The following is a 24,163-nucleotide window of genomic DNA, read 5'->3' as shown; positions in this document are numbered from 1 at the left end:
TTTAATAAATTTGCTTACTGAGACATATGTGTTTGTTTTCTTGATGTACTTACTTACTGTATTTATAGGTAGGTATTTCTACTTATGTTACTTTTTTGATAACTACTGATGTGGCGCAGGTTAGATTCCATAATTACGAAATTAAAACAAAGCAAAATTTTAGGAAACATATAGAGTATAATAGTAAGATTTGAAACCGTCCATTTACTAAATAGCACTTTCGTTACACAGACGTACTCTATGAGAGTAACCACTGATGAAACTCACCGAAACTCACCGTTAAAAAAATCAAGAAAGTTCTGAAAACATTTCCATCTGCTTGGAATTTTTCCGCAAGTAACATTTAATATAATTATATAAATAATATTTTTATATTTATAAACAGGGTGACTTACACCTGCTTTAAAAATTCTATTAAGGGTAATTAAGTTCTGTTATACATGTTTTGGTGAGAGCTGTTAAGGAAATAAGTGAATGTCCTTAGTGTGTCTCTGTAAACTTATCTCCTGCTCACTTATTTTTGTTTGCTTTCCAAATAAATAAAATAAAATAAAGTTAAAAATAACAAAAAAATAGTCAAGCCGAGTTTTGCTTTTACTAAAATTAGTTTTACCCGATTCACGAAGGATGTCACGAAGGATTACGAAGGATGAATTACCTATTTCGAACTATTGTTGGACAATTTTTTAAATAAAATTCGTTTACCGAGCAAAGCTTAGTGTCTGAAGTAGCTATTTTTCGTTATATGCCTGTAATATTTTAAGAAACAGATCGCTGGAACATTACAGACGATTGTTTTCAGCTTGTGCACAATTTTTATTCTAGCGGGGTACGTACCGGGCCGATGCTTGCATGCGGAAAATTTGCACAAGATTTTTATTTTATTTCGTTAAAACAAAAATGCTCGTATCGAGGGGCTCATAAATGTTTTATGACTTTCATACATTTTATACTACGCGCGTCATTTAAGCTAATATTTCAACTTCTTAAACTGCGTAACATTGTCGGTAATTTAACGCTGGCAATAAATTATCACATAAAATAGTAGGTAATGGCACTTTTATATCAAATGTTTCGATAAATAATAAAATAAGGGCAGTAAAACAAAGGAGTCGCCGGGGTCGGGGTATCGTTAAAATATTACGATCGCCCGATATCAGGGGATGAAATCTTTAATCGCACGCCAGAGTTTTACGCAGAAGTTCGGGGAGGTCTGTGGCGACTCGGCGAATAGATAAGCCGGTTTTATTCCCTAACTAACCATTACAACTATTCCCTGCGATTCGTAACAAGTATGCGTAATCAGGGGTCTAATTGCTACTGGTTACACTCAGGTGAACGCCGTGAACGTTCGGTCGTGAGTGGAGTGATAGTAACATGAATCCCTTTCGGACAGCTAAATCATATGCCGTAAAACCAATGGAGCAGACCGTATGCTGGCTCGCTGCTCAATTACCTATCTACTTTAAACTGGAATCCTAAGATATTTTTCATTAACTTTGAGCTAGCTTGGCTTCTCAGGAATAAAATTCTTAGGAAATTCCAAGTCCCATGGAGCGCTTGGGTTTTCAATGCCGGATTCTTTAATTACTTATTACGAACCACTTAGGTAAGTAGGTAGTAGGTAGGTACTAGGGGTCACAAAACCGTGTGTATTTTAGAAAACCGGTTTTTCGGTTTTTGAGAAACTGCAAAACCGGGTTTCCGGTTTTTTCGGTGATTTCGGTTTTACGTATAATTTGTAAAATAAGCAAGTATTTTTAGGATCAATGCTTTGATATTACGTCTTCCACGACATTTCTATTTACTTTCTTTTTACCAAGACCATATCAATAAATCAATACAAATCCATCAATAAAGTTTTTAACTAAGCAGCAATTCTAAAACGGAATGCACACTGCTCTCAACACCGCCTAGTATTAGTTGTCATAGGTCTGAAAATACCGATGGTTGAGTCGTATCCTGCTTATTTGCCTAACACCACATCGCGGATGTTTGCTTATGCTGATGACCTGCCCCTTGTGACACAAAAAGACAGATTGGGAATGGAACTAAATAGCCTGGAAATGGACCTGGATCTAGTAGATGACTATTTCTCTCAGTGGCGTTTGTGCCCCAGTACTTCCAAGACCGAGGTGTTCTGCTTTCACCAGTACAACAAACTAGCCAACAAGGAGCTGAGAGTAAAATTCAGGGGCAATCTTCTCCGACACAACTTCCTTCCTAAATATGTCCGAAGCATCCTGGATTGAAGCCTCTTCAAGGAGCACCTAAGCAGCCTATCTGCAAAACTGGGCTAATAGATATAACGTTGGAGACTAAAAAGCTGTTCATTTATACAATTAGAGCGTATAATGTACTTGTTTTTTGTTGCTCTTCAAAATAATTAAACTATGTTTACAAAACTGTAAAATCGAAAAACTCCTAGTAGGTACATATCCCTACTAATATTTAAACCACGTAATAATTCTGTCTATCTGTCTGTCTGTTACCTCTTCACGCTTAAACCGCTGATCCGATTTAGGTAGATGAATTTGGTATGGAGATAGTTTGAGGCCTGAGGATGGTCATAATCCTATGATGAGTTGTTGGTTTATGAGTTCCATTTGCATCATCATTAATTCACGATCATTCCACGCGGACGAAGTCGTGGACAGACGGAGCCTTATAATTATAAGGAAATTACAAGAATTAATGGGAAACAAATTATATTGATTGATTCTTGAATTTAGGAAAACGGGTGTCTTTTAGTAGTAGGTAGCGTTTTTTTTAAGGCTTTCAGCGTACAACTCTAAAGAAGTAGAAAGTTTTAACATGCCTATATAAGTATAAATTAAGAAAATTAGGCTATACAATCCGTTTATTTTATGGTGCACAGGAAAGACGGATAACCATAACTCATACTAAAAAAGCTTTTGACACTACTACATATAATTACGTGCTTACAACCATTTAGTTTTGTGTCAGCGAACGCGGCGGGTGCACACGAACTAGTAATACCGTTCAAATGCAATAGCAACCAATATGACAAAACGTATTCGAGAATTTACCAATTTTCAATATCGCGCAACGATGTCATCGACAAGCGAGTCAATATACGCAACTGTATAGAAGGAAATGAATCCCATACGTCGTGGCAACATAGTGACCAGTTCGTTATAGTACATGTCAGACCCGGCCATCTCGTCCCGCGTTACGATCGTCCGATTTGCGTACAAACAAAATTGCTACCGACGTACATGGAAAACTAGATCCGACAGACCTAAGATTGCCATACGTCAGTATTTCAGGACATTTCAGGATTTTTGGTCCTTTGTCAGGATTGCGGGAGGACTTGGCGTGTGTCAGGGTTTTTTAGAAAGCTAACCTACCCAACTAGCAAAATCACGCTAACAACAGTCTCTAGACTACAATTTTGTCGCTCTTATATTGATTTTATATCATCGTATAAGCCCGGGTTTGGGCACAAAGCATAAGCGTATTTATTTTAATATCGTTCTAATATCAGTCTAATTGAATGTTGTTTGCATTCACAGTAATCTTTTTCAAAACTATATTAAGCTGCTTTAGGCTAATATCGCTTTTACGTAAGTATCTTGTAAGCCTACATAGGCTTATATTGGTCGAACGTAAGTATCTGGTAAGCCTACATAGGCTTATATTGGTCGAACGTTAGAATATTGTAAGCCTAAATAAGCTTATTTTGGTTTGAAACATTCTATTTGTGAAGTATAAATATACGGGTGAAATTAACTGCAACGTGACAAAAACATATTAGTGTAAGTGTTTATCAAACTTTTTATGAATTATGTTTAAATATAATAACGTGCTGTTTATCATCGTCTGTTTATGTTTCAGGGTACGTATTCACATGGGAAAATATTATTTATTGTAAAGTAGACCCTGTTTTACACTTCAAACTTCATGCGCCTACTCAAATATGGTATTTAAATATTTTATAATTATTTTATTTCTTTATTTTGTATTGATAGTCAGCCATTGATGTAGGTGTATTTTTCAAGCGCACTATTAGAGTATTTTAAGCATTCTGAATACGAATGATGTGGCCATGTTGAATAAATTACGGTTCCTTGCTTTACTTATACTAACAATAGTGTTCCCAAAAACGATTTAAGATCAAACCATCTTATATTGATCTTCTCTTTTGTGATATAAGTGTCTTAATCTTATATCACTCTAATATCTTACTAAAGTGCTGCTGTTGATCTTATTATAGCTTTAGTAAGATCAGAAAAGTACGTACTTACAGTGTTCTTATGCTATGTTGATATTAGTCTTACGTTCTTACAATAGCAGTTAGAAATCTAATATAAAATCATATGAACTAAGAGAATGAGGATATAAGACCAGGTACTCTCAAGTTCAATGAGACTTCGTAAATGTTGTTGTAAGAGCAAGAGGCTTATAATAGTATTATGCTATGTTGATATTAGTCTTACATTCTTATAATAGCATTTAGAAAGTCTAATATAAGATCAAATGAACTAAGAGAATGTGGATATAAGACCAGGTACTCTCAAGTTCAATGAGACTTCGTAAATGTTGTTGCAAGAGCAAGAGGCTTATAATAGTATTATGCTATGTTGATATTAGTCTTACATTCTTATAATAGCATTTATAAAGTCTAATATAAGATCAAATGAACTTAGAGAATGTGGATATAAGACCACGTACTCTCAAGTTCAATGAGACTTCGTAAATGTTGTTGTAAGAGCAAGAGGCTTATAATAGTATTATGCTATGTCGATATTAGCCTTACATTCTTATAATAGCATTTAGAAAGTCTAATATAAGATCAAATGAACTTAGAGAATGTGGATATAAGACCAAGTACTCTCAAGTTCAATGAGACTTAGTAAATGTTATTGTAAGAGCGAGAGGCTCATAATAGTATTATGCCATGTTGATATTAGTCTTACATTCTTATAATAGCATTTAGAAAGTCTATTATAAGATCAAATGAACTTAGAGAATGTGGATATAAGACCAGGTACTCTCAAGTTCAATGAGACTTAGTAAATGTTATTGTTAGAGCGAGAGGCTTATAATGGTATTATAAAATGCTCTTATATACATATATAAGACTAGGTAATAAGACTAAACTTACTAAAGTGCGTATTAGCTTGTCTAAGACTAATATAAGAGCGATGATAAGTTCAAAACAAAAATAAGAGCGCTATAAGCTCACTACTCTTATAAAGTGCGCAATCTGAGACTTTTTTGCTAGTTGGGTAACCACTAGAAGTTAGCTAAAAGTTTGGAGTTGGGTTGGGAAAGGGAAGGGGTTTTGGGGTATAAGGGATTTAATGATACTCTAATTAAATACCTATTAAGATTTACTGCATGCGATAACCCTGTTTTGACTATTACCTATTGTTTGTCTCTGATATTATGATTAGAGTGTGTATTTTTATTGAACTTGTATGCCAATAGGCACGACATAGTGATACTGAACAATTTATTTAACATCTTGTACCTTACCTATGTTGAACAAATAAATCTTTGAATCTTTGAAAAAAAAAAAATGGGCGCTTTTATACTTTATCGTGGTAGTGGTAACGGTAAATCGTGGACGATATCGTCCACGATAGTATAAAAGTGACTGCATACAATCTCATACATTTAGATCCCCTGCTTTATCGCGATGACAAATCGTGTCGTTGCCGTGGATGACCACCATAAAGTCGGATTTTGAGAAATGGCCGTCCAGGAAATGTCAGGATATTCAGCGTGAATTCCAGACTTTTGTCAGGATATTCAATTTTTTCATACGGCAACCCTACAGGCGCAGCGAAGTAGATATAAAATGTGGACTCGCCAGAAGCCATCTCCTGCGGAAATTTGTGCTCCCCGCGGTTACTCGTATCATCTGTCGTATACACTACCTCTAGATATGTATGTAAATAGACTGAATAGTAGTAAATAGTGCCTTTGATAGCTGGCGGACTCGGGCTTAGCAACATAACCAATTAACCGTACGTAAAGCCTAATTTAGAGCAGGACGTAATTTCGGACTAGGATTAAACACGAGCCGTAATGATTTGCTTTCGACATTATAAACCTTACCTTACTGCAGCTGATAATTAATATCGCATAAATTACGCAATAATTTAGCATCGTGGTTGCGATTTCGAGACAAATTAATATATTGTATAACCGCGAATTAGCAAAGTTATATATTTTTTTAATTTAATTACTGTTTATAGAAATAGAAATAGAAAATATTTATTTGGTGTAAATAACATACATTAGGTACATCATCAAGTTACATAAAGAAACATACACCAAATAGGATGCCGCTTATAGCCTGCTTGATAGGGTTAAGTCAGTAAGCGAAGTATGTAAGTACTCCTACTACTTACATACTTCGCTTACTGACTTAACCCTAATTAATTTGTTAAGAGAGCATACCTACTTGTGCTTAGCTAATATGCTACTGATTATATTTTATAAGCTTTACATAGTGCATTTATTTGAACTACTGTAGGCACTAAATATTAAGGTAGATTCGGTTTTTCTATCGTTCACATACAGACGTGATCGCGTATTATTTTATCAATCCACCAAGAACAATGTGTCTTTCAACATAAATCGGTTCTAATATCCGGAAAGACCCGTATGATTAAATAATAACATGTCACAAAGAATATGTCCATAACATAAAATCGAATGACACATCAAAAATAAATCGGAACGGTAAACAATTCAAACACAAATCACACACAAGGCGAAGCTACGGACAATATTGCCAGCCAATTGCGATTATATCTATTCGGCATCCATAGCTACTCGTACTTTTAGCCGGTAGCGATCTGAGCGGCCGCGGCAGGAGGTTTTATAAGGCATAAACCCTGAGATAGCGGCAGTAAAACTTGGAACTGAGGCAATATGCCAGCTCCCTATTGCGGGTCCTGCTTTGTTTTAAAACGACTAGGCGGCTACATTGTCGATACAGTACTCGCACCCCATCCGCGAATACAATCATCGTAAACAGGAACCCCCACACTGTTACTGAGTTTTGTCGCCACATGTGAACAGCCCACGCGAAACAAAAGTACCTACCTACTTCGTACATAAAGGCACTGCTAGCTGAGTAGGTAATAATTAACCTCCTACACAAACTAAATGGAGATATAAATGGATAGATAAAGACATATAGATAGGTACGTATCTCTATTTATCGAAAATAGAGTTACTTAGAGACAGTATTTTGTTCGTAATATTTTGATGCCACAAATATGACATCATAACTTTTTATAGCGAAGCCAAATAGTGTCATCAGTTTCCCGAATGGTCCCAAAGAAGTATCACTCTATTACGGCGGAATAATACCGTTTCGCCCAAATCCGTTTATCGCTACAGTGGTAAGACCCTCAGAGGCGGTTCAGCCTGTTTAGATACATTGGACTCGATATACTTTACTCAACCGGGGAGTTTCGGCTCCCTTTGCACAATTTTGTACGGCCGTTTCGACAACATAAAAACAAATAAATTTTGTACAACAAATTCAAGGGAACTTTGTTGCGGGAATAATGAGGTATTTTCGCTATTCAAAAACACGGTGTTTGTATAGAATAAGAACGAGATGTAGTAGTAAAAGTTAGTTCATATTTTAGAGACACAGATAACTCTTGGGTCCGCCCTCCTGAAGGTTAATGTAAAAGCGATTCCATGTATTTCCATTCAGCGGCTAAAGCGCCATTCCACATACTTATTTGACGGGTCGGGACATCGCAAAATTTTAGCATTGTCTAATTATTAGACTAATTAGAATCTAATGGATTACTATAAAAGTAGATTGATTGATTATTGCGATTAAGATGGTAAGGGGTCATCCATTAATTACATCACACATTTAGGGGGACGGAGGGGGTCAAGAAAATGTGACATGTTGTGACAAGGGGGAGGGGGGAGTCACAAACTTTGTGACGTCACTTTAACTTCATCAAATCATCAGTAACCGAAAATTTATTTAAATTATTTTATTCGCTATACAGTTAAATAACAAGTTTTTGAAACGATAATCGTTTTTATTCGTTTAATTTTATTTAATCAGTTTTGGGTTATAAAATTACTAATATTTCTTTTGTCAAAAAAAAATATATTAAATAAATATTTGCCGATTTCGTTGAAGAAATGTGACGTCACACCAGGGGGAAGGGGTTTGCCAAATGTGACCAAGTGTGACAAGGAGGGGGGGAGGGGCCAAAAAACCTAGAAATGCGTGTGACGTAATTAATGGATGACCCCTAAGTATTTCGATTTAATTTTCAGTTTAGCTATCTATTACATAATACATTTGTAATAGTAATATAATATGTATGACAGTTCATATTTATCACGACCGTAAGTAAAAAACTTGGTTTTTACTAAAGTACATAGCTATACGGTTCATGTCACGGCCTGTTATTAACTGGGCAAATATTTTTCGCATCAATTGTATTCCAAGTCACGGTCAAAGGACCAATAAAAACAAAATATATCAAGTCGCCTAACATAATTCAAAGTACAAAAAAGGATCGAATAAACTATCGCGAAATCTAGATTCGCTGCCGTGTATCGGTGGAAGTATAAATCGACGTTTTACGAAGCGTGACGACAGCGATACTAACTCCCGACTATGGACGGTCGTAAATTCAGGAAGTAACCGACCACCGGCCCACGCCGGGCCTTCGGATTTGCGTACAAATAAAATGGGCACTTTAACAACCGGAAAATAAAATGCTGACCCATTCAGAGCGCAACGATACTGCCAAAATGGATGATATTTTACGCTGATTAAAAATGCTGGAGTCAGTTAAATTTAATTAACTCTATTTTTTGCGACTTTGTAATGAAATAATGAAAGCGTGTATATAAGTCTCATATTTGTACCAAGTTCGGAAAATAGGGACTTAGCACTTGCATTAACATAAAGCGTTCTAGACAAGGACATTAATATGACCCTAAATAAACTTTGTATAGTACCTATATACTACATACTTTCTTAAGAAAATACATAATACCTACCTACGCAGCTTCGACTGAAGCTATAAATAATACCTTTATTAAAAGCGCCATTTTAATCACGTAGTATTAGCGGATATATTGGGATGTGTAGGTATGTATATTAAATTAATATCTGTCTTCGTGTAAAGGCACTTATGTACATAATACCTACTCAGATGACAGGGACCGCAATACCAGTACCCCACTAGAACACTCTTGTACTAGCAAACAAAGATGGGGCCCACAATAGAACGTTCTTTCATTGTCTCTGTTCTCATTTTGATTTACCATGCCTTTGTAGCGTTAACCAACCTGAAATTGTGTATTAAGAAAGCAGCTATCTAACGTAATAAATTCACACGTATATTTTAATGGAAACAATGCGGGTAAATTGCATTTTTAGATACAAATCACGCTTTTCATGCCAGGATACTTAATTGTTGTTAAATTTACGAGATAACTAGAGCGGGTTATATAAGATTAGTATTAAACTAGAAGTAGGTGCTATGTAAGATTGTGTGAGCTGCGCCATCCGTGCAGGGCCTTATCTTTCGGTTTATGGGTCCTAACATCGGTTCACGAGGCATGAATCGACCATTACAATCTTCTTAAGGCAGCACTCACCTGTTTTTATTTAAATAAACGTCACCTTAACTTGAGATAACGAGTTCGATGGGTTCTTTCTCACATCGCTTATAAAAATTGGATGGAATATCATAATATCATTATATGCGGCTTTTAAGATATTGCAGAATGCCTGATAATTTTGTGGGTAATAAAGTATGATTTTATATAAATGTATAGCTTTAATACATTAATATTGCTATGAATTCGGTTGAAAGTCGCTTCCTGAAGCAAGCTCCACAGCGGCAGAGGCACCTCCATAGCGGTCTATTGTTCGTTTTGTCGAGGGGTGTAGTATCAAGAACCTACCCCAGAATCTACCCCAACGCCCATCTAGACAACTACCACCAGTTTTGACATTGACATATTCACTCACGTCTAAGTAACTTACTTTCTATGCATCACGCTCGTACTCGCATATTAGTGCAAGCGAGATGTATATAAAGTAATTTACGTAGACGCGAGCTAATATACAGGGTGACTTCAAATTGGTAATACAAAACACTTGATTGGGACTCAGTTAATGCCCAATAGTATACTACAGTAACCCCGCTGTTAAAATTAGCTGTATTTAATTATCGCTAATTTTCTAATAAAACAAATAATTAAAGTCCCGTAGTGTGGTTACCCCACATTAAATACCTAACTGTCATACCTGTCACTCGATGTTATCAATGTCGATATCACTGAGTGACACTCGTGTAAAGGCCAGGGCAGACGGGCGGGGGAATTATGGTGCATCCGCTCTAAATTAAAAGTAATGCCTCTAAACGCGCATACTATCGTCACAAATTAGTATTCTTGCGTCCGGACCTCCATTTTATCGGTCATAATCTTACAATCAAATAAAAGGGGAATCGTCGAGCCAAATGGAGTTTGCAACCACACCACCTGATTTGATCAGACAATTTAATCAGATTGGCGCAAAACTGTTGCCGTCTGGACTGGCCTTAAGCTCTTTAGTTTTAAGTACCCTGATACAGTCGACGTCAAAGATATGTTTACGTTTTTCGCCTTATTACAAAGAAGTAAGGTGCAAAAGTGTAAACATATCTTTGAAGTCGACTGTACAATCTATGGTAAATAATAAGCGAATTAATTTAAATTAAAACATTTATTAATGTACGTAATCTACCGAATGTAACACAATAAATGCCTTTCAATACTTTCAATAAGTAGATAAGTGTGCACCTACTTTAACTAATTGTATTTTAAGATGTGTTGAAAATGACCACCGCTTTTCTGGACACATAAGTCTGATTCATATGATTACTCTTGAGATTCTTGAGTCTGCCAAGAATAAATTCATTGGTTTTCACGGAATTGAACGCCTCAATTATCTTTTGGCGAAGTTCATTGAGGGTATTTGATTCCCGTGCGTACACTCTACAAAGGAAGTCGAGTCGGCCATGCGAAGATCGGGACTTCGAGGCATCTGCCAGGGAACTCTTGGTCCAAATGATATCGCACACTTAACTGTGCTGGTGCACCATCTTGCTGGAAATGGAGATTCTCCAAATTTTGCTCCGGCACCTTTTGTAGCAAAATCGGTAACACGTTTCTCAGGAATTGTTTTATTTAAAAATTTATTGTAAAATCAAAATCTTGCGGAAAATCTAATTTTCGATTGACAAGTGACAATTACTAATCAAAACACGTTTACTTCATAAATACTGTGACAGGTGATTGATAACCAAAGAGGAAAGTGTTCTTTTGAAATTATTTAACCTTCTTTGTTAAACATTATGTTAGGATAACCATGTGAAGCCTAAAAAAATGGGATAAATAAAAAAAATATAAAAAATACTTTTGATTATTTTAAAAGCATGAGACTTATAATTGAGAGGCTTAATTAAGGGAAGATGTATCTAAAACATTGATTTTGTATTACCAATTTGAAGTCACCCTGTATATGCCAATGTCAAAACTGGTGGTAGCCGTACTGATCTATGAAGAATGAGCCTTTTTGAGCTATGTTGACCAGCATGGTTCACCTGCGCATCTACTCATTTCTAATTTCATCACTTAAGGAAACTTCTAGAATTGCTCGCTTCTTTCTACTACGGGCCCTTCTTGGGGTAGTTTTGATTCTTCTTATGAGGCTCGACCGCTCCGCTGATAATGTTGACATCACCGGTAATACAGTGCGTGTTGGGAACATTCGTCTGTATATGCAATCCGCGATGGTTATTTTCGTGTTCCCATGCGAGTTATAATTTATTTATGTACTCATATTTATCAGATCATTTTTGTACTGGAGAGTTTTTAACTAGTCCAATCATGTCGAACCCTCTCATTTATTTGGCACGCACGTTTCAATAGGTCGTAGTAGGCATGTGCGCTTCCAGCGTATTACTTGAACTTTTCTAGCGGTGGCGAGTTCATATCTCAACTGAACCAGTCTAAGACTGATTCCAAGATCAATATTCTTCCTCGTTCGCTTTCCCTGATGAACAAAAAGGAACTCAATTCGCTCGGCTATTTTAAAGTTGAGTAGGTATAGGTTTGAGCACGAGCTCGAGATATTTTCGAGCAGAGGAAGAAAGACGATGCCGAGGAACTGGGTTTGCATCGCGTCGTGAGGGCATATGGGGGACATGTAGGGTCTCATTAAATATTCTTGAAGTTCGTATGCTGATGAGGCTCGAGTCTCATCACATTAGGGATTTTAATCTATGGTTGGAATGCCAACCGATCCCACCTTCACCAAGGAAGAGTTTTGGCCGAGAGCTGTCAAGTTTTGGTCTTTTGCCGACCAGCTACTTGTCAGGACGTACAGCAAGATTACGTTCCGTCCGACACCACTCTGCTACTACTATTTAAATTGTGATTTATACAAACTCGCGCAATCCGAACGCTAACGCGCTGGGCAAACGAAGTCCCAACATTTGATACTCTTACTAAACATGACTAAGACCGAGCAAGCGACTAATGAAGCAGTGTACAACAGTACAGCACTAAGACAATTTACCTTCCCACTTTGCTTGAACGGTCGACTCTCTGAGCACTTTGAACAACGCCCCAGCGCGTACAGCCGCTTAATATTTCACGTGCGACTGGGGCCGGAATGCGAACGGAACAATTTGCCAATAATCCTATCCCAGAGCAATAACTGAGGTGGCGGCCACCAGAAATGGGTGTTATAGCCCATGAATGATTTCTGCTGAACTCATAAGACGTTGCCGGATTCCCTTTGTGTTTGCTGGTAATCGGTGCTTATGTGTTGTTGCTGGTCTAACACGTTCGCCTGTGAATTTAAGCCTTTACATTCTCGTATCCCGAACAATATCGGAAACTATTTAGTACATACATAGTATATAATAATATATGTACTAACGGTCCTGCTTGCAATCTTGCATGAGCGAACATTTTAATTGAATCAGTCAATGCTATTGCAGTCAGAAACTTACACCCTTTCTATATTACTTAAGCATACTTAAGTTACCTAGAAGTGCCGATTTAGAGTAGTTGAACCTTGAGCTCCCTTTCCACAGACGATTCGCTTTGCCTCAGACTGACTGGGCTGGATGCGACTGAAAATTTAATGCTGCCCCGACGGATGGAGACAGAAATAGAATATTTAACTAATCGGTGTTAGCGGTGAATCAAACGGCGCCGCATAAATAACATAAGTGGATACTTCGCGGATCGATTGACCAATTTTAATAAACAAACACCACTTTTGTAGGCATTCTTCTTCTTCCTCGCGTTGTCCCGACTTTTGCCACGGCTCATGGGAGCTTGGGGTCCGCTTGGCAACTAATCCTAAGAATTGGCGTAGACTAGATTTTACGAAAGCGACTGCCATCCTGACCTTCCAAACCAGAGGGTAAAGCTAAAAAAAAAAAACTTATATTCATTTTGTTCACTAGGTAGTTAATAGTCAAGGTACTGGTTGGAAAAAAGTTTATTTATATTGCAAATAAGATATAATTTCAGCAATAAGGTATCATCAGTATCTACCGACTGTCCAATTATTACAATTGCTAATTAAATGGGATCTAATTGGATGGGAAATGTATTGGTTCATTGATTCACACACGCTAACGCGTAGCCAAATGTGCAACAGGGCAACGCTATAATCAGATTGATTGAATACACATACAAATAAACCAGGTTCAAACTGTCTTAGTTGTCGCTCATTGTTGATTATCGATGACACTTCGGCATTGTCCTACGAAATATAGTAACTGGTATAATGCTAGAAGAAACCACTTTTTAACCGACTTCAATTTCATAGAAGGAGGAGGTTCTGTATTCGGTTGTGGCTATTTATTTTTATTTTTTTTTCTATGTACGTTCACCGATTACTCCGACATCCGTAGTCCGATTTGAGTAATTCTTTTTTTGTTTGAAAGGAGCTACCTCCGAGTTGGTCCCATTTTAATTTGGTTCTGTTCTGATGATGGGATCCATGAGGAATTGAGGGAACTCCTCAATTTTTAAAGGCACATGCATGGTGTTTTGGGCGTTTTCTTAAGCAACTCGAGCATTTTCTCCCGAAAACCACCAATTTGATGAAGTAGACCTGATGATGATGATTATTTTGATGATAATGATGATGATTTCTTTAAATGTAAGTATGTTCAGCGATTACTCCGGCACCTGTGATCCGATTTGAGTAATTCTTTTTTTTGTTTGGAAGAAGTTACCTCCAAGGTGTTTCCGTATTATTTTTGGTTCTGGTCTGATGATGGAATCCATGAGGAATTGAGGGAACTCCTCAATTTTTAAAGGCACGTGTTAAGTGGTTTCGGGGTTTTCTAAAGTAACTCGAGCATTTGCTTCCGAAAACCACCAATTTGATGTACTGCAACTGTAGCTTACCACGAGTTTGACATTGACATATTCGCTAACGTCTTATGCATCTAAATGTAACTTTTTATGCATCTCGCTCACACTAAGGTTAGTACGAGCGAGATGCATAATAGGAAGTAAGTTACAAACATGCTAGCGAATATATCAATGTCAAATTCGTGGTAAGCTGGTAAGGCTACTGATCGGGGATTAGGGTTAGAAATTAAGGGGTCAGGGATTAAGGGGTCGGGGAATGGCGGTTGAAGGGTTGCTGGTTCAGAATCGAGGGGTTCCTGGATCAGGGGTTGATGTGCTGTGAGGTTGAGTGATCGGGGGGCTGAGGGATTGGGTCAGTAGCGGGGCGGGCGGATGGATTTAGTTGACAGGAATTATAATTTCCTACGGACTCGAGAAATTTTCTGGTTCAGGGTCCAGGAGTTTCTGGATCAGGGGTTGATGCGCTGTGAGGTTGAGTGATCGGGGCGTTGAGGGATTGGGTCTGTGGCGGGGCGGAGGATGAATTTAGTGTAGTAGTGACAGGAATTATAATTTCCCAGACGGACTCGAGAAAATTCCTGATTACATATTTATTAAAGTAATAGGTACACGAATTTAGTGTTAAACATGATCTTGTTTTTCATTCATGCGTCGCGCTCTTAACAATGCGTTAAAACTAAAAATGGAAAAATAAAAACTTTTTACAAAAAAAGCAAACCGACTTCAAAAAGGATGAAATAAAATATTATCATTTTTGAAGTCTATGCGTTACCAACTGATATGTTTGAAGTCGGTGCCAAGCCAAGTAGTAACAATACCAGTCAAAAATAATCAGCTTTATGGCTATAAACACTTCCTGCCGAATCGTGTGGTAAATGTGTGGAACTCTCTACCAGAAACTGTTGTTAGTGCACCATCGGTCAACACTTTCAAAAATAGACTAGATACACATTTTAGAACTTTAAAAAGTGCAAAATAAAATACAAGTGCTTCGATATACACGCATCAGTTCTAAGAGCTGCTAGTGTATCAAATAAAATAATAATAATAAAAAAATAATAAATCCCATTAGAACTGTACTAATAACTATTACAAATGTGTAAGTAATTCTGTCTGCCTCTTTGTCGCCTTTTCATGGCTAAACAACTGAACCGCTTTAGGTGAAATTTGGCAAGAAGGTAAATTTCTTGAATTGTTTTATATTTTGAAATGTAGTCCTCTGGATAAGGGACGGGGATACAATCGACGTCAAAGATATGTTTAAACTTTTGCACCTTACTCCTTTGTAATAAGGCGAAAAGTGTAAACATATTTTTAACATCGACTGTACCTACAGAAAGTACGTTCATTGTCGTCGTGTAAGGCAATCCAACGTAGGTACATCCTTATGGAATCGCACCAAAATCATGGTATGCTTCAAAATTTGGCTTGGCACCGACTTCAAACATATCAGTTGGTAACGCATAGACTTCAAAAATGATAATATTTTATTTCATCCTTTTTGAAGTCGGTTTGCTTTTTTTGTAAAAAGTTTTTATTAACTCTGTTATAAGAAGAAAAAAAAGAGTTTTCCTGTATTATAACTTATAAATTATATTATAAACATTATGAAACAAGCGCCTGAACGCCTCAAGTTGGGTGACACCTCTATCTAATAGGTAAGAAACTGAGCAGGAGAGACGGAAGGTTGACGAGTATAATATGCTAGTCCCGTAAGCAAACACGTGTCGAAAAAGCGTTCATAATCCCCGAATCTTACTGACTGGCCTATTTTGAGAGAGTTGAATCACTTATTTTTAGATCTCCAAAGAAAAGCCAGCCTAAAATCCCTGGATTACCCAGACCTTTCTCGGTCTGCCTTTAAACGTGACTACGGGTATCGAAAAATACAGGGCCCCGTTGTGCTCGTAAGTTTCGCTATACGCGTAAACTAAATACGGATCTTACATAGCCTGTTCGATGTTCTTTTCGCATAAATCTGTTAAAAAGGCATGCGTAGCATCGCGCATGAATATTTTGTAAAATTGACTTGTGAGGGTTTCGTTCGTCTTGATACGTGAACCTATTTATTCCTTACCGAAAGTTCCCGCTAAAGTATACAAAAGCAGGATCAAGTAACAAATTTGCGAGCTGTTTACCAAATTGTTCAAAAGCACAAGATTTCCTTTTGAATGTGGAATACTGAAATTATTGGCATGATGTGGGGTTTGGTGGTAAACATACTTCGGCGCGTGTTCCGCTTCTCGATGAGTCGGCCAAGTTGCTGGGCCACGAATTCCTTTTGCCTACAGAACTTAGGTGTCTCCAATGTTCAATAACCAGTCTAATCTGTGGCATCGAGACCCCTTTAATCTACTAGTAATCTGACAACGCGATTATACTAGTTCTCTTAGTCGTCTGGCTCTCCTAAAATCTTCAAGCAACTATATTAATACTCGTGCATGGTAGGAACAAGTCAAGTTAAGCCGCAAGTCTTGCAGGAGACGACGTCATGGAGTTTAATACGCGAAACGTGCTAAATTAGTGTTTGAACTTCATTAGCGGTTTTAAATTGTACCTAGTTTGCGGACAGATAATGGGTATGAGTAAATTTTGATAAGGACTTGGCATACAACGAGATCGTGAGGTATTTAGTAGAATTAACTACAAGTTTTTGATATTAATAAGGTATTTTACAAGTAGAAAGCCTCTTATGGATGAGGGTACCGCACGACCGGTCGTATCATTGCCAATATCACCATCATCGCATCACCGGACATAGGCTGTTGGGTCTGTTCCGAAGATCTATGTGAGAGGGCTATAAAAGTACAACGGCATAATATAATGTCGGGTGGTGCGATGATGATGATATTGAAAATTATAACATTTTAATGTTCACTACATTACTAGTAGTCCTAGTAAAATGTTTTAGCCGCAGACGGAGAAGGCATTAGAACGTTAGGACCTCTACTAAAAACCGGTCAAGTGCGAGTCGAACTCGCGTCCCAAGGGTTCCGTACTGCACTCATTTTCGAACGAGCGAGCAAAGCCAAGTTCTTACATTCAACTTACTTACAACACACGGCTGGCTAGGGCACGGCCAGGCATTTCCATGTTTTTTAACTGAGCTGTCAGAGGATAGTTAGTTACGCAATAACTTTAGTAAATTTGTTGAATTTTAATCAAAGTTTTGTTCAAGTATTATATTAGGCATAGTGCCTATATTATTTTTTCGTTGGTTAAGCGTATCTCTGTTATTTCAAGATAACAGATATACGTCTGACACGACAGTTCGGTCTTCTCATTTAGCTACTTAAACCAATTATTTGTTCTATGTTTGACTACCCTCTTACAGCTCATCCTTCGACCTAGCGTGGAGGCGCACCTCTCTCGGATGCTTCATGCCTTTTGGCCCCACGCAGAGCTTGGCCTTCGACCTTCGCACTAGCTATCCACACCACGTTTCACGTAAACAATTGCGGTCGTGGCCCTGATACAGCCTACCCGCTATTTTTAATCTTAAGTCCGACTCACGCTTGACTGCAGACTTTTTATAGATTTTCCAGTAATCAACAGGTAAAGAACTATATTTCGTGTTTTTTCCAAAATTTAGGCCTGTAGTTTCAGATGATTGGACACTTAATACGACACGACCACTTCTTTAAAACTAAGTAATCCTGGAGGGGCGGATAGGATGCTTAGCGGGGTAGAGGAAAACCTAGACGCAGCTTTTTAGAACAAGTGAAAGAAAAAGTAGGGGTCGTGTCGTATCAAAAAGTCAAAAAGCTGGCGCAAGTGATAGGGAAAGCTGGAACATACACCACCGACAAGAGAATATCTCTTAAGTTAATGATGATGAGTTTCAGACGCTTGAAGTAGGTACTAATTTTGTTCTGTGTTTGAGCACTAACCTCCCGCAACTCGGCCTTCGGCCGCGCGTTTTTAAAAGCCTCTGCGCTTCGGGCCTTCGGCCATAAGCGTAGGTCGGCCTTCGGCCTTCGCAATGTCTGTCCATACCACGTTTTACGTAAAACATTGCGGCTGTGTCCCTAAAACAGCCCAACCGCGTTTTTTTCCTTAAGTCCGACTCACGCTTGACTGTAGATTTCTAATAGGTTTTCCTGTCATCTAGAGATGAAGAACTATTTTGTGTATTTTTTTCAAAATTTTAGACTCAGTAGTATCGGAGTTAAGGGGGGGGGGGGGGAATGGTAATTTTTTGCCTATTTTCTTAAATAACTTCTAAACTATTTAATATAAAACTATAAAAAAAATATATTTGAGATCGTCAAAATAAGCCCTTTCGTTTAATAGTTTGCAAAACTTTGTTTTTTAATTTTCTCATTTCCCCCCAAAAAGTGCCCCCTATGTTCAAAATTCTTTTATTTTCATTACGTGTCCGTCTTTGGGTCACAGACTTACATATGTGTACCAAATTTCAACTTAATTGGTCCAGTAGTTTTGGAGCAAATAGGCTGTGACAGACGGACAGACGGACAGACAGACGCACGAGTGATCCTATAAGGATTCTTCGTTTTTTCCTTTTGAGATACGGAACCCTAATAAAATAGGAAAACCAAATATATTTTTACTTGTTTCAATCACTCAATCATGGCCGTTTTTCATAAAAGCAAAGGGATATGAATTATGTTAAATATAATTATTATAAATTAAATAGTATGAACATTTTATCCATAATACTCATTATCCAGGACGTAAAAAGGGCACTACATTTGTTTGGAATAAAAAATCAGCTGTCCTTATAAGATTAAACTTTTGTAACGATTTTATGTTATAAAATTGTATCTGTACAATACAAATATCATGTATTATACCCTCTACTAGTTAGTATACCGAATGTACCTATGTAACTATACAAAATAAAATTATGCATTAAAACACTTGTGTGATCCTTTTATGAAACTCAGTTCGTTTGTTTCATAAAAAACCAAACCATTATGTAGCAGTCACATAAACTACTAAATTAGACGACGCAATTCACACTAAATGGTACCCGTGCTTAGGTACGAACTTGTCACCGCTGTTCTAGGCAACCTACATCTGCAAACAAATTACTAATCAAGTTAGTTCGTAGTTCGTACCGTTCGCGTATTCGCCTGTACTCTGGGGTAACGTGAGATTACAAGGTGGCACTTTGGGGCTTTAATTAATATTCTATGTAGCTATTATCTGGGACAATAGAATAGTGACTGGTTTGAATCTGATTATGTAATTATGGTAAATACGTGAATATTTGCATACAAGGAATTTCTGGAATTCGAATTTGTATAAATAATGTCGGCAGAGTTCTTATGTAACATGTACCTAACACTAGTTATCTTGATATGTTGTATTCTGTTTACTGTAAGTTTGATATTTAGTCGTTATAATATTGTATTTATAAGAAATTTATATACGGGCGAGTGCACAAACGTCATGCTACAAACCAACGTTCTAAAAATAGGTACTTACCTATATAAGACTCTATAGCACTGACAATACTTTCGTGTACTGTACTGTAAGATATAATGAACACATACACACTTTAAAATGCAGCGCAATTACTTACAAGGATTAATCGTATGAAAACAATGTGAAGTGTGTACGTACGGCCCGCGGCGTTGGCGTCGTTACCCGAAAGTGAAAATTTATCCGGCGATATCAAAAGGCGCTTTTATCACGCGAGATGACGTAACATTATCGCAATATCCGTGCGTCGTCGACTGTCCCGTGCCCTGAGAATATCAAGAAGATATATTTTCACGGAACAATGCCTCCCCGGTATCTCAATTTTCATTTCCCCTCGGCGGGACATCCGGTGTGATTTGTAGCGCGAGATAATATACAAAACGGAGGCTTCGCGGCCCGCCTGAACGGAGTCAGCGGAAAATCTAGCCCTCTATCTTTATCTCGGATACTTTAACCGGTTATATTTTCTTTATCGAATATTGCGGTGATCCGCACCAGCTTTTGTATAAGTGGTTATAGTTATGGCGGTCTTGTTGAGGCTATTTGCGCCGAAACATCAAGTGCCTGCGTATATTCGTTTATATCGTGCCTCACAGATAGTGAATAAACAGCAACTACTTGAAATTGTATGGAAATAAGCGTATTAGGTTTCACGTTGTTTTGTATAGAAATTCGCCTTTGTTTAGCGATGCAACGATATTGAGTATTTTGCTTTCAATCCTGCTATTAACAAGAGCAGGCAAGCTGTATACAGTTAGTAGCTAAAGCAATTTGAAATAGAGTCTCGTGTCAGAATTCATTAGGTACGCCACACCTATACGTCACACATATTAATTAGGTCAAAGCGAGTGGAAAATCTAGTCTGTTTATTATCAAAGACCCTGAATGGCAATGGTGCTGATATTGAATGTGCATAGGTATTACAATACACATATAAATGTCAAAACGAACACTGTTTCCTACTTGCACCACAGTCCCGAGAAGCTACCGGCGACGCAAGAAACTCGGAAATTTACAAGAGAAGAAAAAATAATTTATATCTCCAATACCAATATACTTACTATGCCAATCCAGTTCAGCAGATATCGCGTAGCATTGAAAAGATTTAAAACCACGCATGGTTTAAAGCTTTGCTATTTTGTATCATAAACCAACTTGTTGAATTTCAGCATCTATCATCTGACTCTAGAAAAGTTTTAAAATTCATATTTGACATGTGTGTTACACGGGAGCCAACTGAAACGAGTCGTAAAACGTGTACAAAGGTAGTTCTAGCCCATAAACACAGCAATAAAGTTTAGTAGCCACTTATGGGTGCGCTCCAACCCTCATACTCTGTCGACTTTCCCCTACAAGGCTATTGTCTTTTTCTTCTCTAATTTATCGGTAGTTCATCCGACAAAATAACGCAATAAAAACTAAAACACAGTTAGGGCGACGCAAATTAAACAGGGTGAGCCGATTGAATCTAACTAAGCCTGCCCTTATTGAAAGCGAGGACCTACAACTAAAATAATAGTAAAAAAAAAAGCCTGCTTAAAAACCTATCAAACGGCGAAATTGTTTCCTTTCATAGCAATTTAATTACCGGAACAATGAATTTTCAATGAAAAAAAAGACTATACTTTTTTCAGAATAATAAAAACAATTTACTTTTCCTGAACAACATTTCTGTTGTAGTGACGGGCGAAATGATTTGTAATTAAAGTACGAAACGCTATCCTCGCTTTCTTAGTTTATTTTCTCAGAAGTTGTATCAATTTTGTCGGAAAAGGTTAGGTCAAGCGGTATATTGGAATTAGGCTAGTCAGTAAAAGTGTAGCAGATATTGCGTGATTCATTCGACTCTGCGTAAGAGTGTAGGTAACTAACGAAATAAACAAGAATAGGACAGGATAATCCGGCCAATTTCCTTACTCAATCTTCTACCAAGCAATAAAAGTATTGGTTAATGGGCCAGCCATCTATATTGGATTGATAGTAGGTACCACAAATTCAATCACATTACTTCCAGTCCATGTTGAAATTCAGAAGCCTAGTTACTTTATTGAAGTCATTTGCCGATTAAACATTTTCTGCAATGTCGAGCTAAGATCAATCTTTGATCTAAAAATAGGTTCGAAAATATAGGTAAGTACTCCGAAGTATTGCCTTGTGCAAAATGAAGATAGAATCAGTATTAGATTAAAAGCGTATTATGTTTATTTATTTATCTGACACATAAGTATAGAAATGATCATACGTCTGAACCTAAATTAGTCTGAGGCATTGTTCCCAAGGACACTGGCCGCGTTCCCCTCTGCACAGTGAGGCTGAGTTTTTGTGCATAAAATGCGCCTGCTCGTAGGTAAAGCGTATTATGTTGTTTATATTTTGATAACGATATCTCGTATCAACAAATAAAATCAGATTGAATTTCAATTAGATCAGGACAAAATGAATGCAGGCTCAAGTAAGTTGCAAAGAGCATGCTATAAATACTTTTAGGCATTTGTAAGAATTTAATTGGGACACAAACTAGACAAAGTGAAACTAGTTAAGTGAGACATAGTGTATATTCCCCTTACTTGGCGAGTTTAACGCTCGAGGATACAAGCACGTGAGGCAGTGTAATTGAAACATAGCTTAGATCTTTGAAAGTTTTACTTAATAAATATAACGGCGCGATTCTGATTTTGAAATAGACATCTATTAGATATCTTTTAGACATCACCAAGATACGATAACGATATGTTTAAGATCTAACCTGTCAAATTTGACATTTGCGCGATTCTGGAGATACTCTTGAACGATTTTCACAGGATATGACTTAGAGATCCAATTCACGTCTAATAGATATCTTACTCCATCTAACGTAAAAGTGCCAGGCAAAATTAACACTGATATCGTCCCGATTCTATACGGGGCAAACCTGATCGCCCTAACCAAAAAGGACGGAGGGGTGAGACCCATTGCGGTGGGGTCCACTTTACGACGCCTGGCTTCAAAAATTGCGGTTAGACACATTAGATCAAAATTACAATCCCTTTTTGAACCAATACAGCTAGGTTTCGGCACGAAAGGTGGGTGCGAGGCAGCCGTCCATGCCCTAAGGACCTACCTTTCACTCGATGATTGCGAAATTGTTGTCAAAATTGACGTTAAAAATGCTTTTAATTCGGTTAGTAGAGACACCTTGCTGACAGAAGTTAAGGACAAAATTCCGGAACTATACAATTACCTTTTCTTTTGCTATTCAGACTCATCTAAATTAATGTACAAGTCACATGAATTATCTTCCGAGGTTGGCTGTCAGCAGGGTGACCCTCTCGGGCCAGCAATTTTTAGTTTGGCTATAGATCCAATTATCAAAAATTTAAAATCAAAATTCAATGTGTGGTACTTAGATGACGGAACCCTAGGAGGTGACGTGAATACTGTACTCTCTGATTTGTCTTTTATTAAGAGTAGTTTCGAAAATATTGGTTTAGAACTGAATTTCAGTAAATGCGAACTCTTTATTCAAAAATCTTCTTGTACTTTGACCAACTTACAACCCAAATTTGACGATCTGACTCCCAATATCAAATCAGTAGACAAGTATTCTCTTTGCCTCCTGGGTTCTCCTATATTCGAAGAATCTTTTCCCGATTATATTTCTAACTCCATAACTAAATTCAAAAGTCACACGGATCGCTTACTCGAAATTAGCCCTCATTATGCTCTTGTGATTCTTAAATTCTGCCTTTTTGTCCCTAAATTTACGTATGTGCTCCGCTGTTGTCCTTTCTGGAAACATCAAAATTTATTGTCGCCCATAGATGATTTGATCAAAATTAGTTTAGAGACGATTCTAAACATTCAGCTAAGTGAGCCTTCCTGGTCTCAAGCGTCCCTCCCCATTCGGTTTGGAGGTTTAGGAATTCGCAAAATTTCCAGTGTGGCTTCCCCAGCCTTTTTAGCGTCCACTCATAGCACGTCTGGTCTCATAGGAAATATCTTAAGGGCTTTGCCCACTAACTGTGAGATCGCGGGCTTTGAGGACGCCAAAAATGCTTTTAAAATTGCTTGCCCAGGCAAACAATTTCCAGACAACCCAAATTCACAAAGGAGTTGGGATAATGTTTACTGTGATTTAACTTACAATACTCTCCTAAACAACTGTACAGGTCCAGACCGCGCGAGGCTTTTGGCGGTCGGAGCCCGGGAAGCCGGTTACTGGCTACATGCCCATCCTTCGCCCAATACTGGTACTTTCTTGGATCCGGCCTCCCTTAGACTGGCGACTGGTTTGCGACTCGGGGTTTCG

The sequence above is a fragment of the Cydia splendana genome, chromosome 7 (genome assembly GCF_910591565.1).
Source record: "Cydia splendana chromosome 7, ilCydSple1.2, whole genome shotgun sequence".
Taxonomy (NCBI): Eukaryota; Metazoa; Arthropoda; class Insecta; order Lepidoptera; family Tortricidae; genus Cydia; species Cydia splendana.
Note: the sequence above shows the minus strand (reverse complement) of the source record.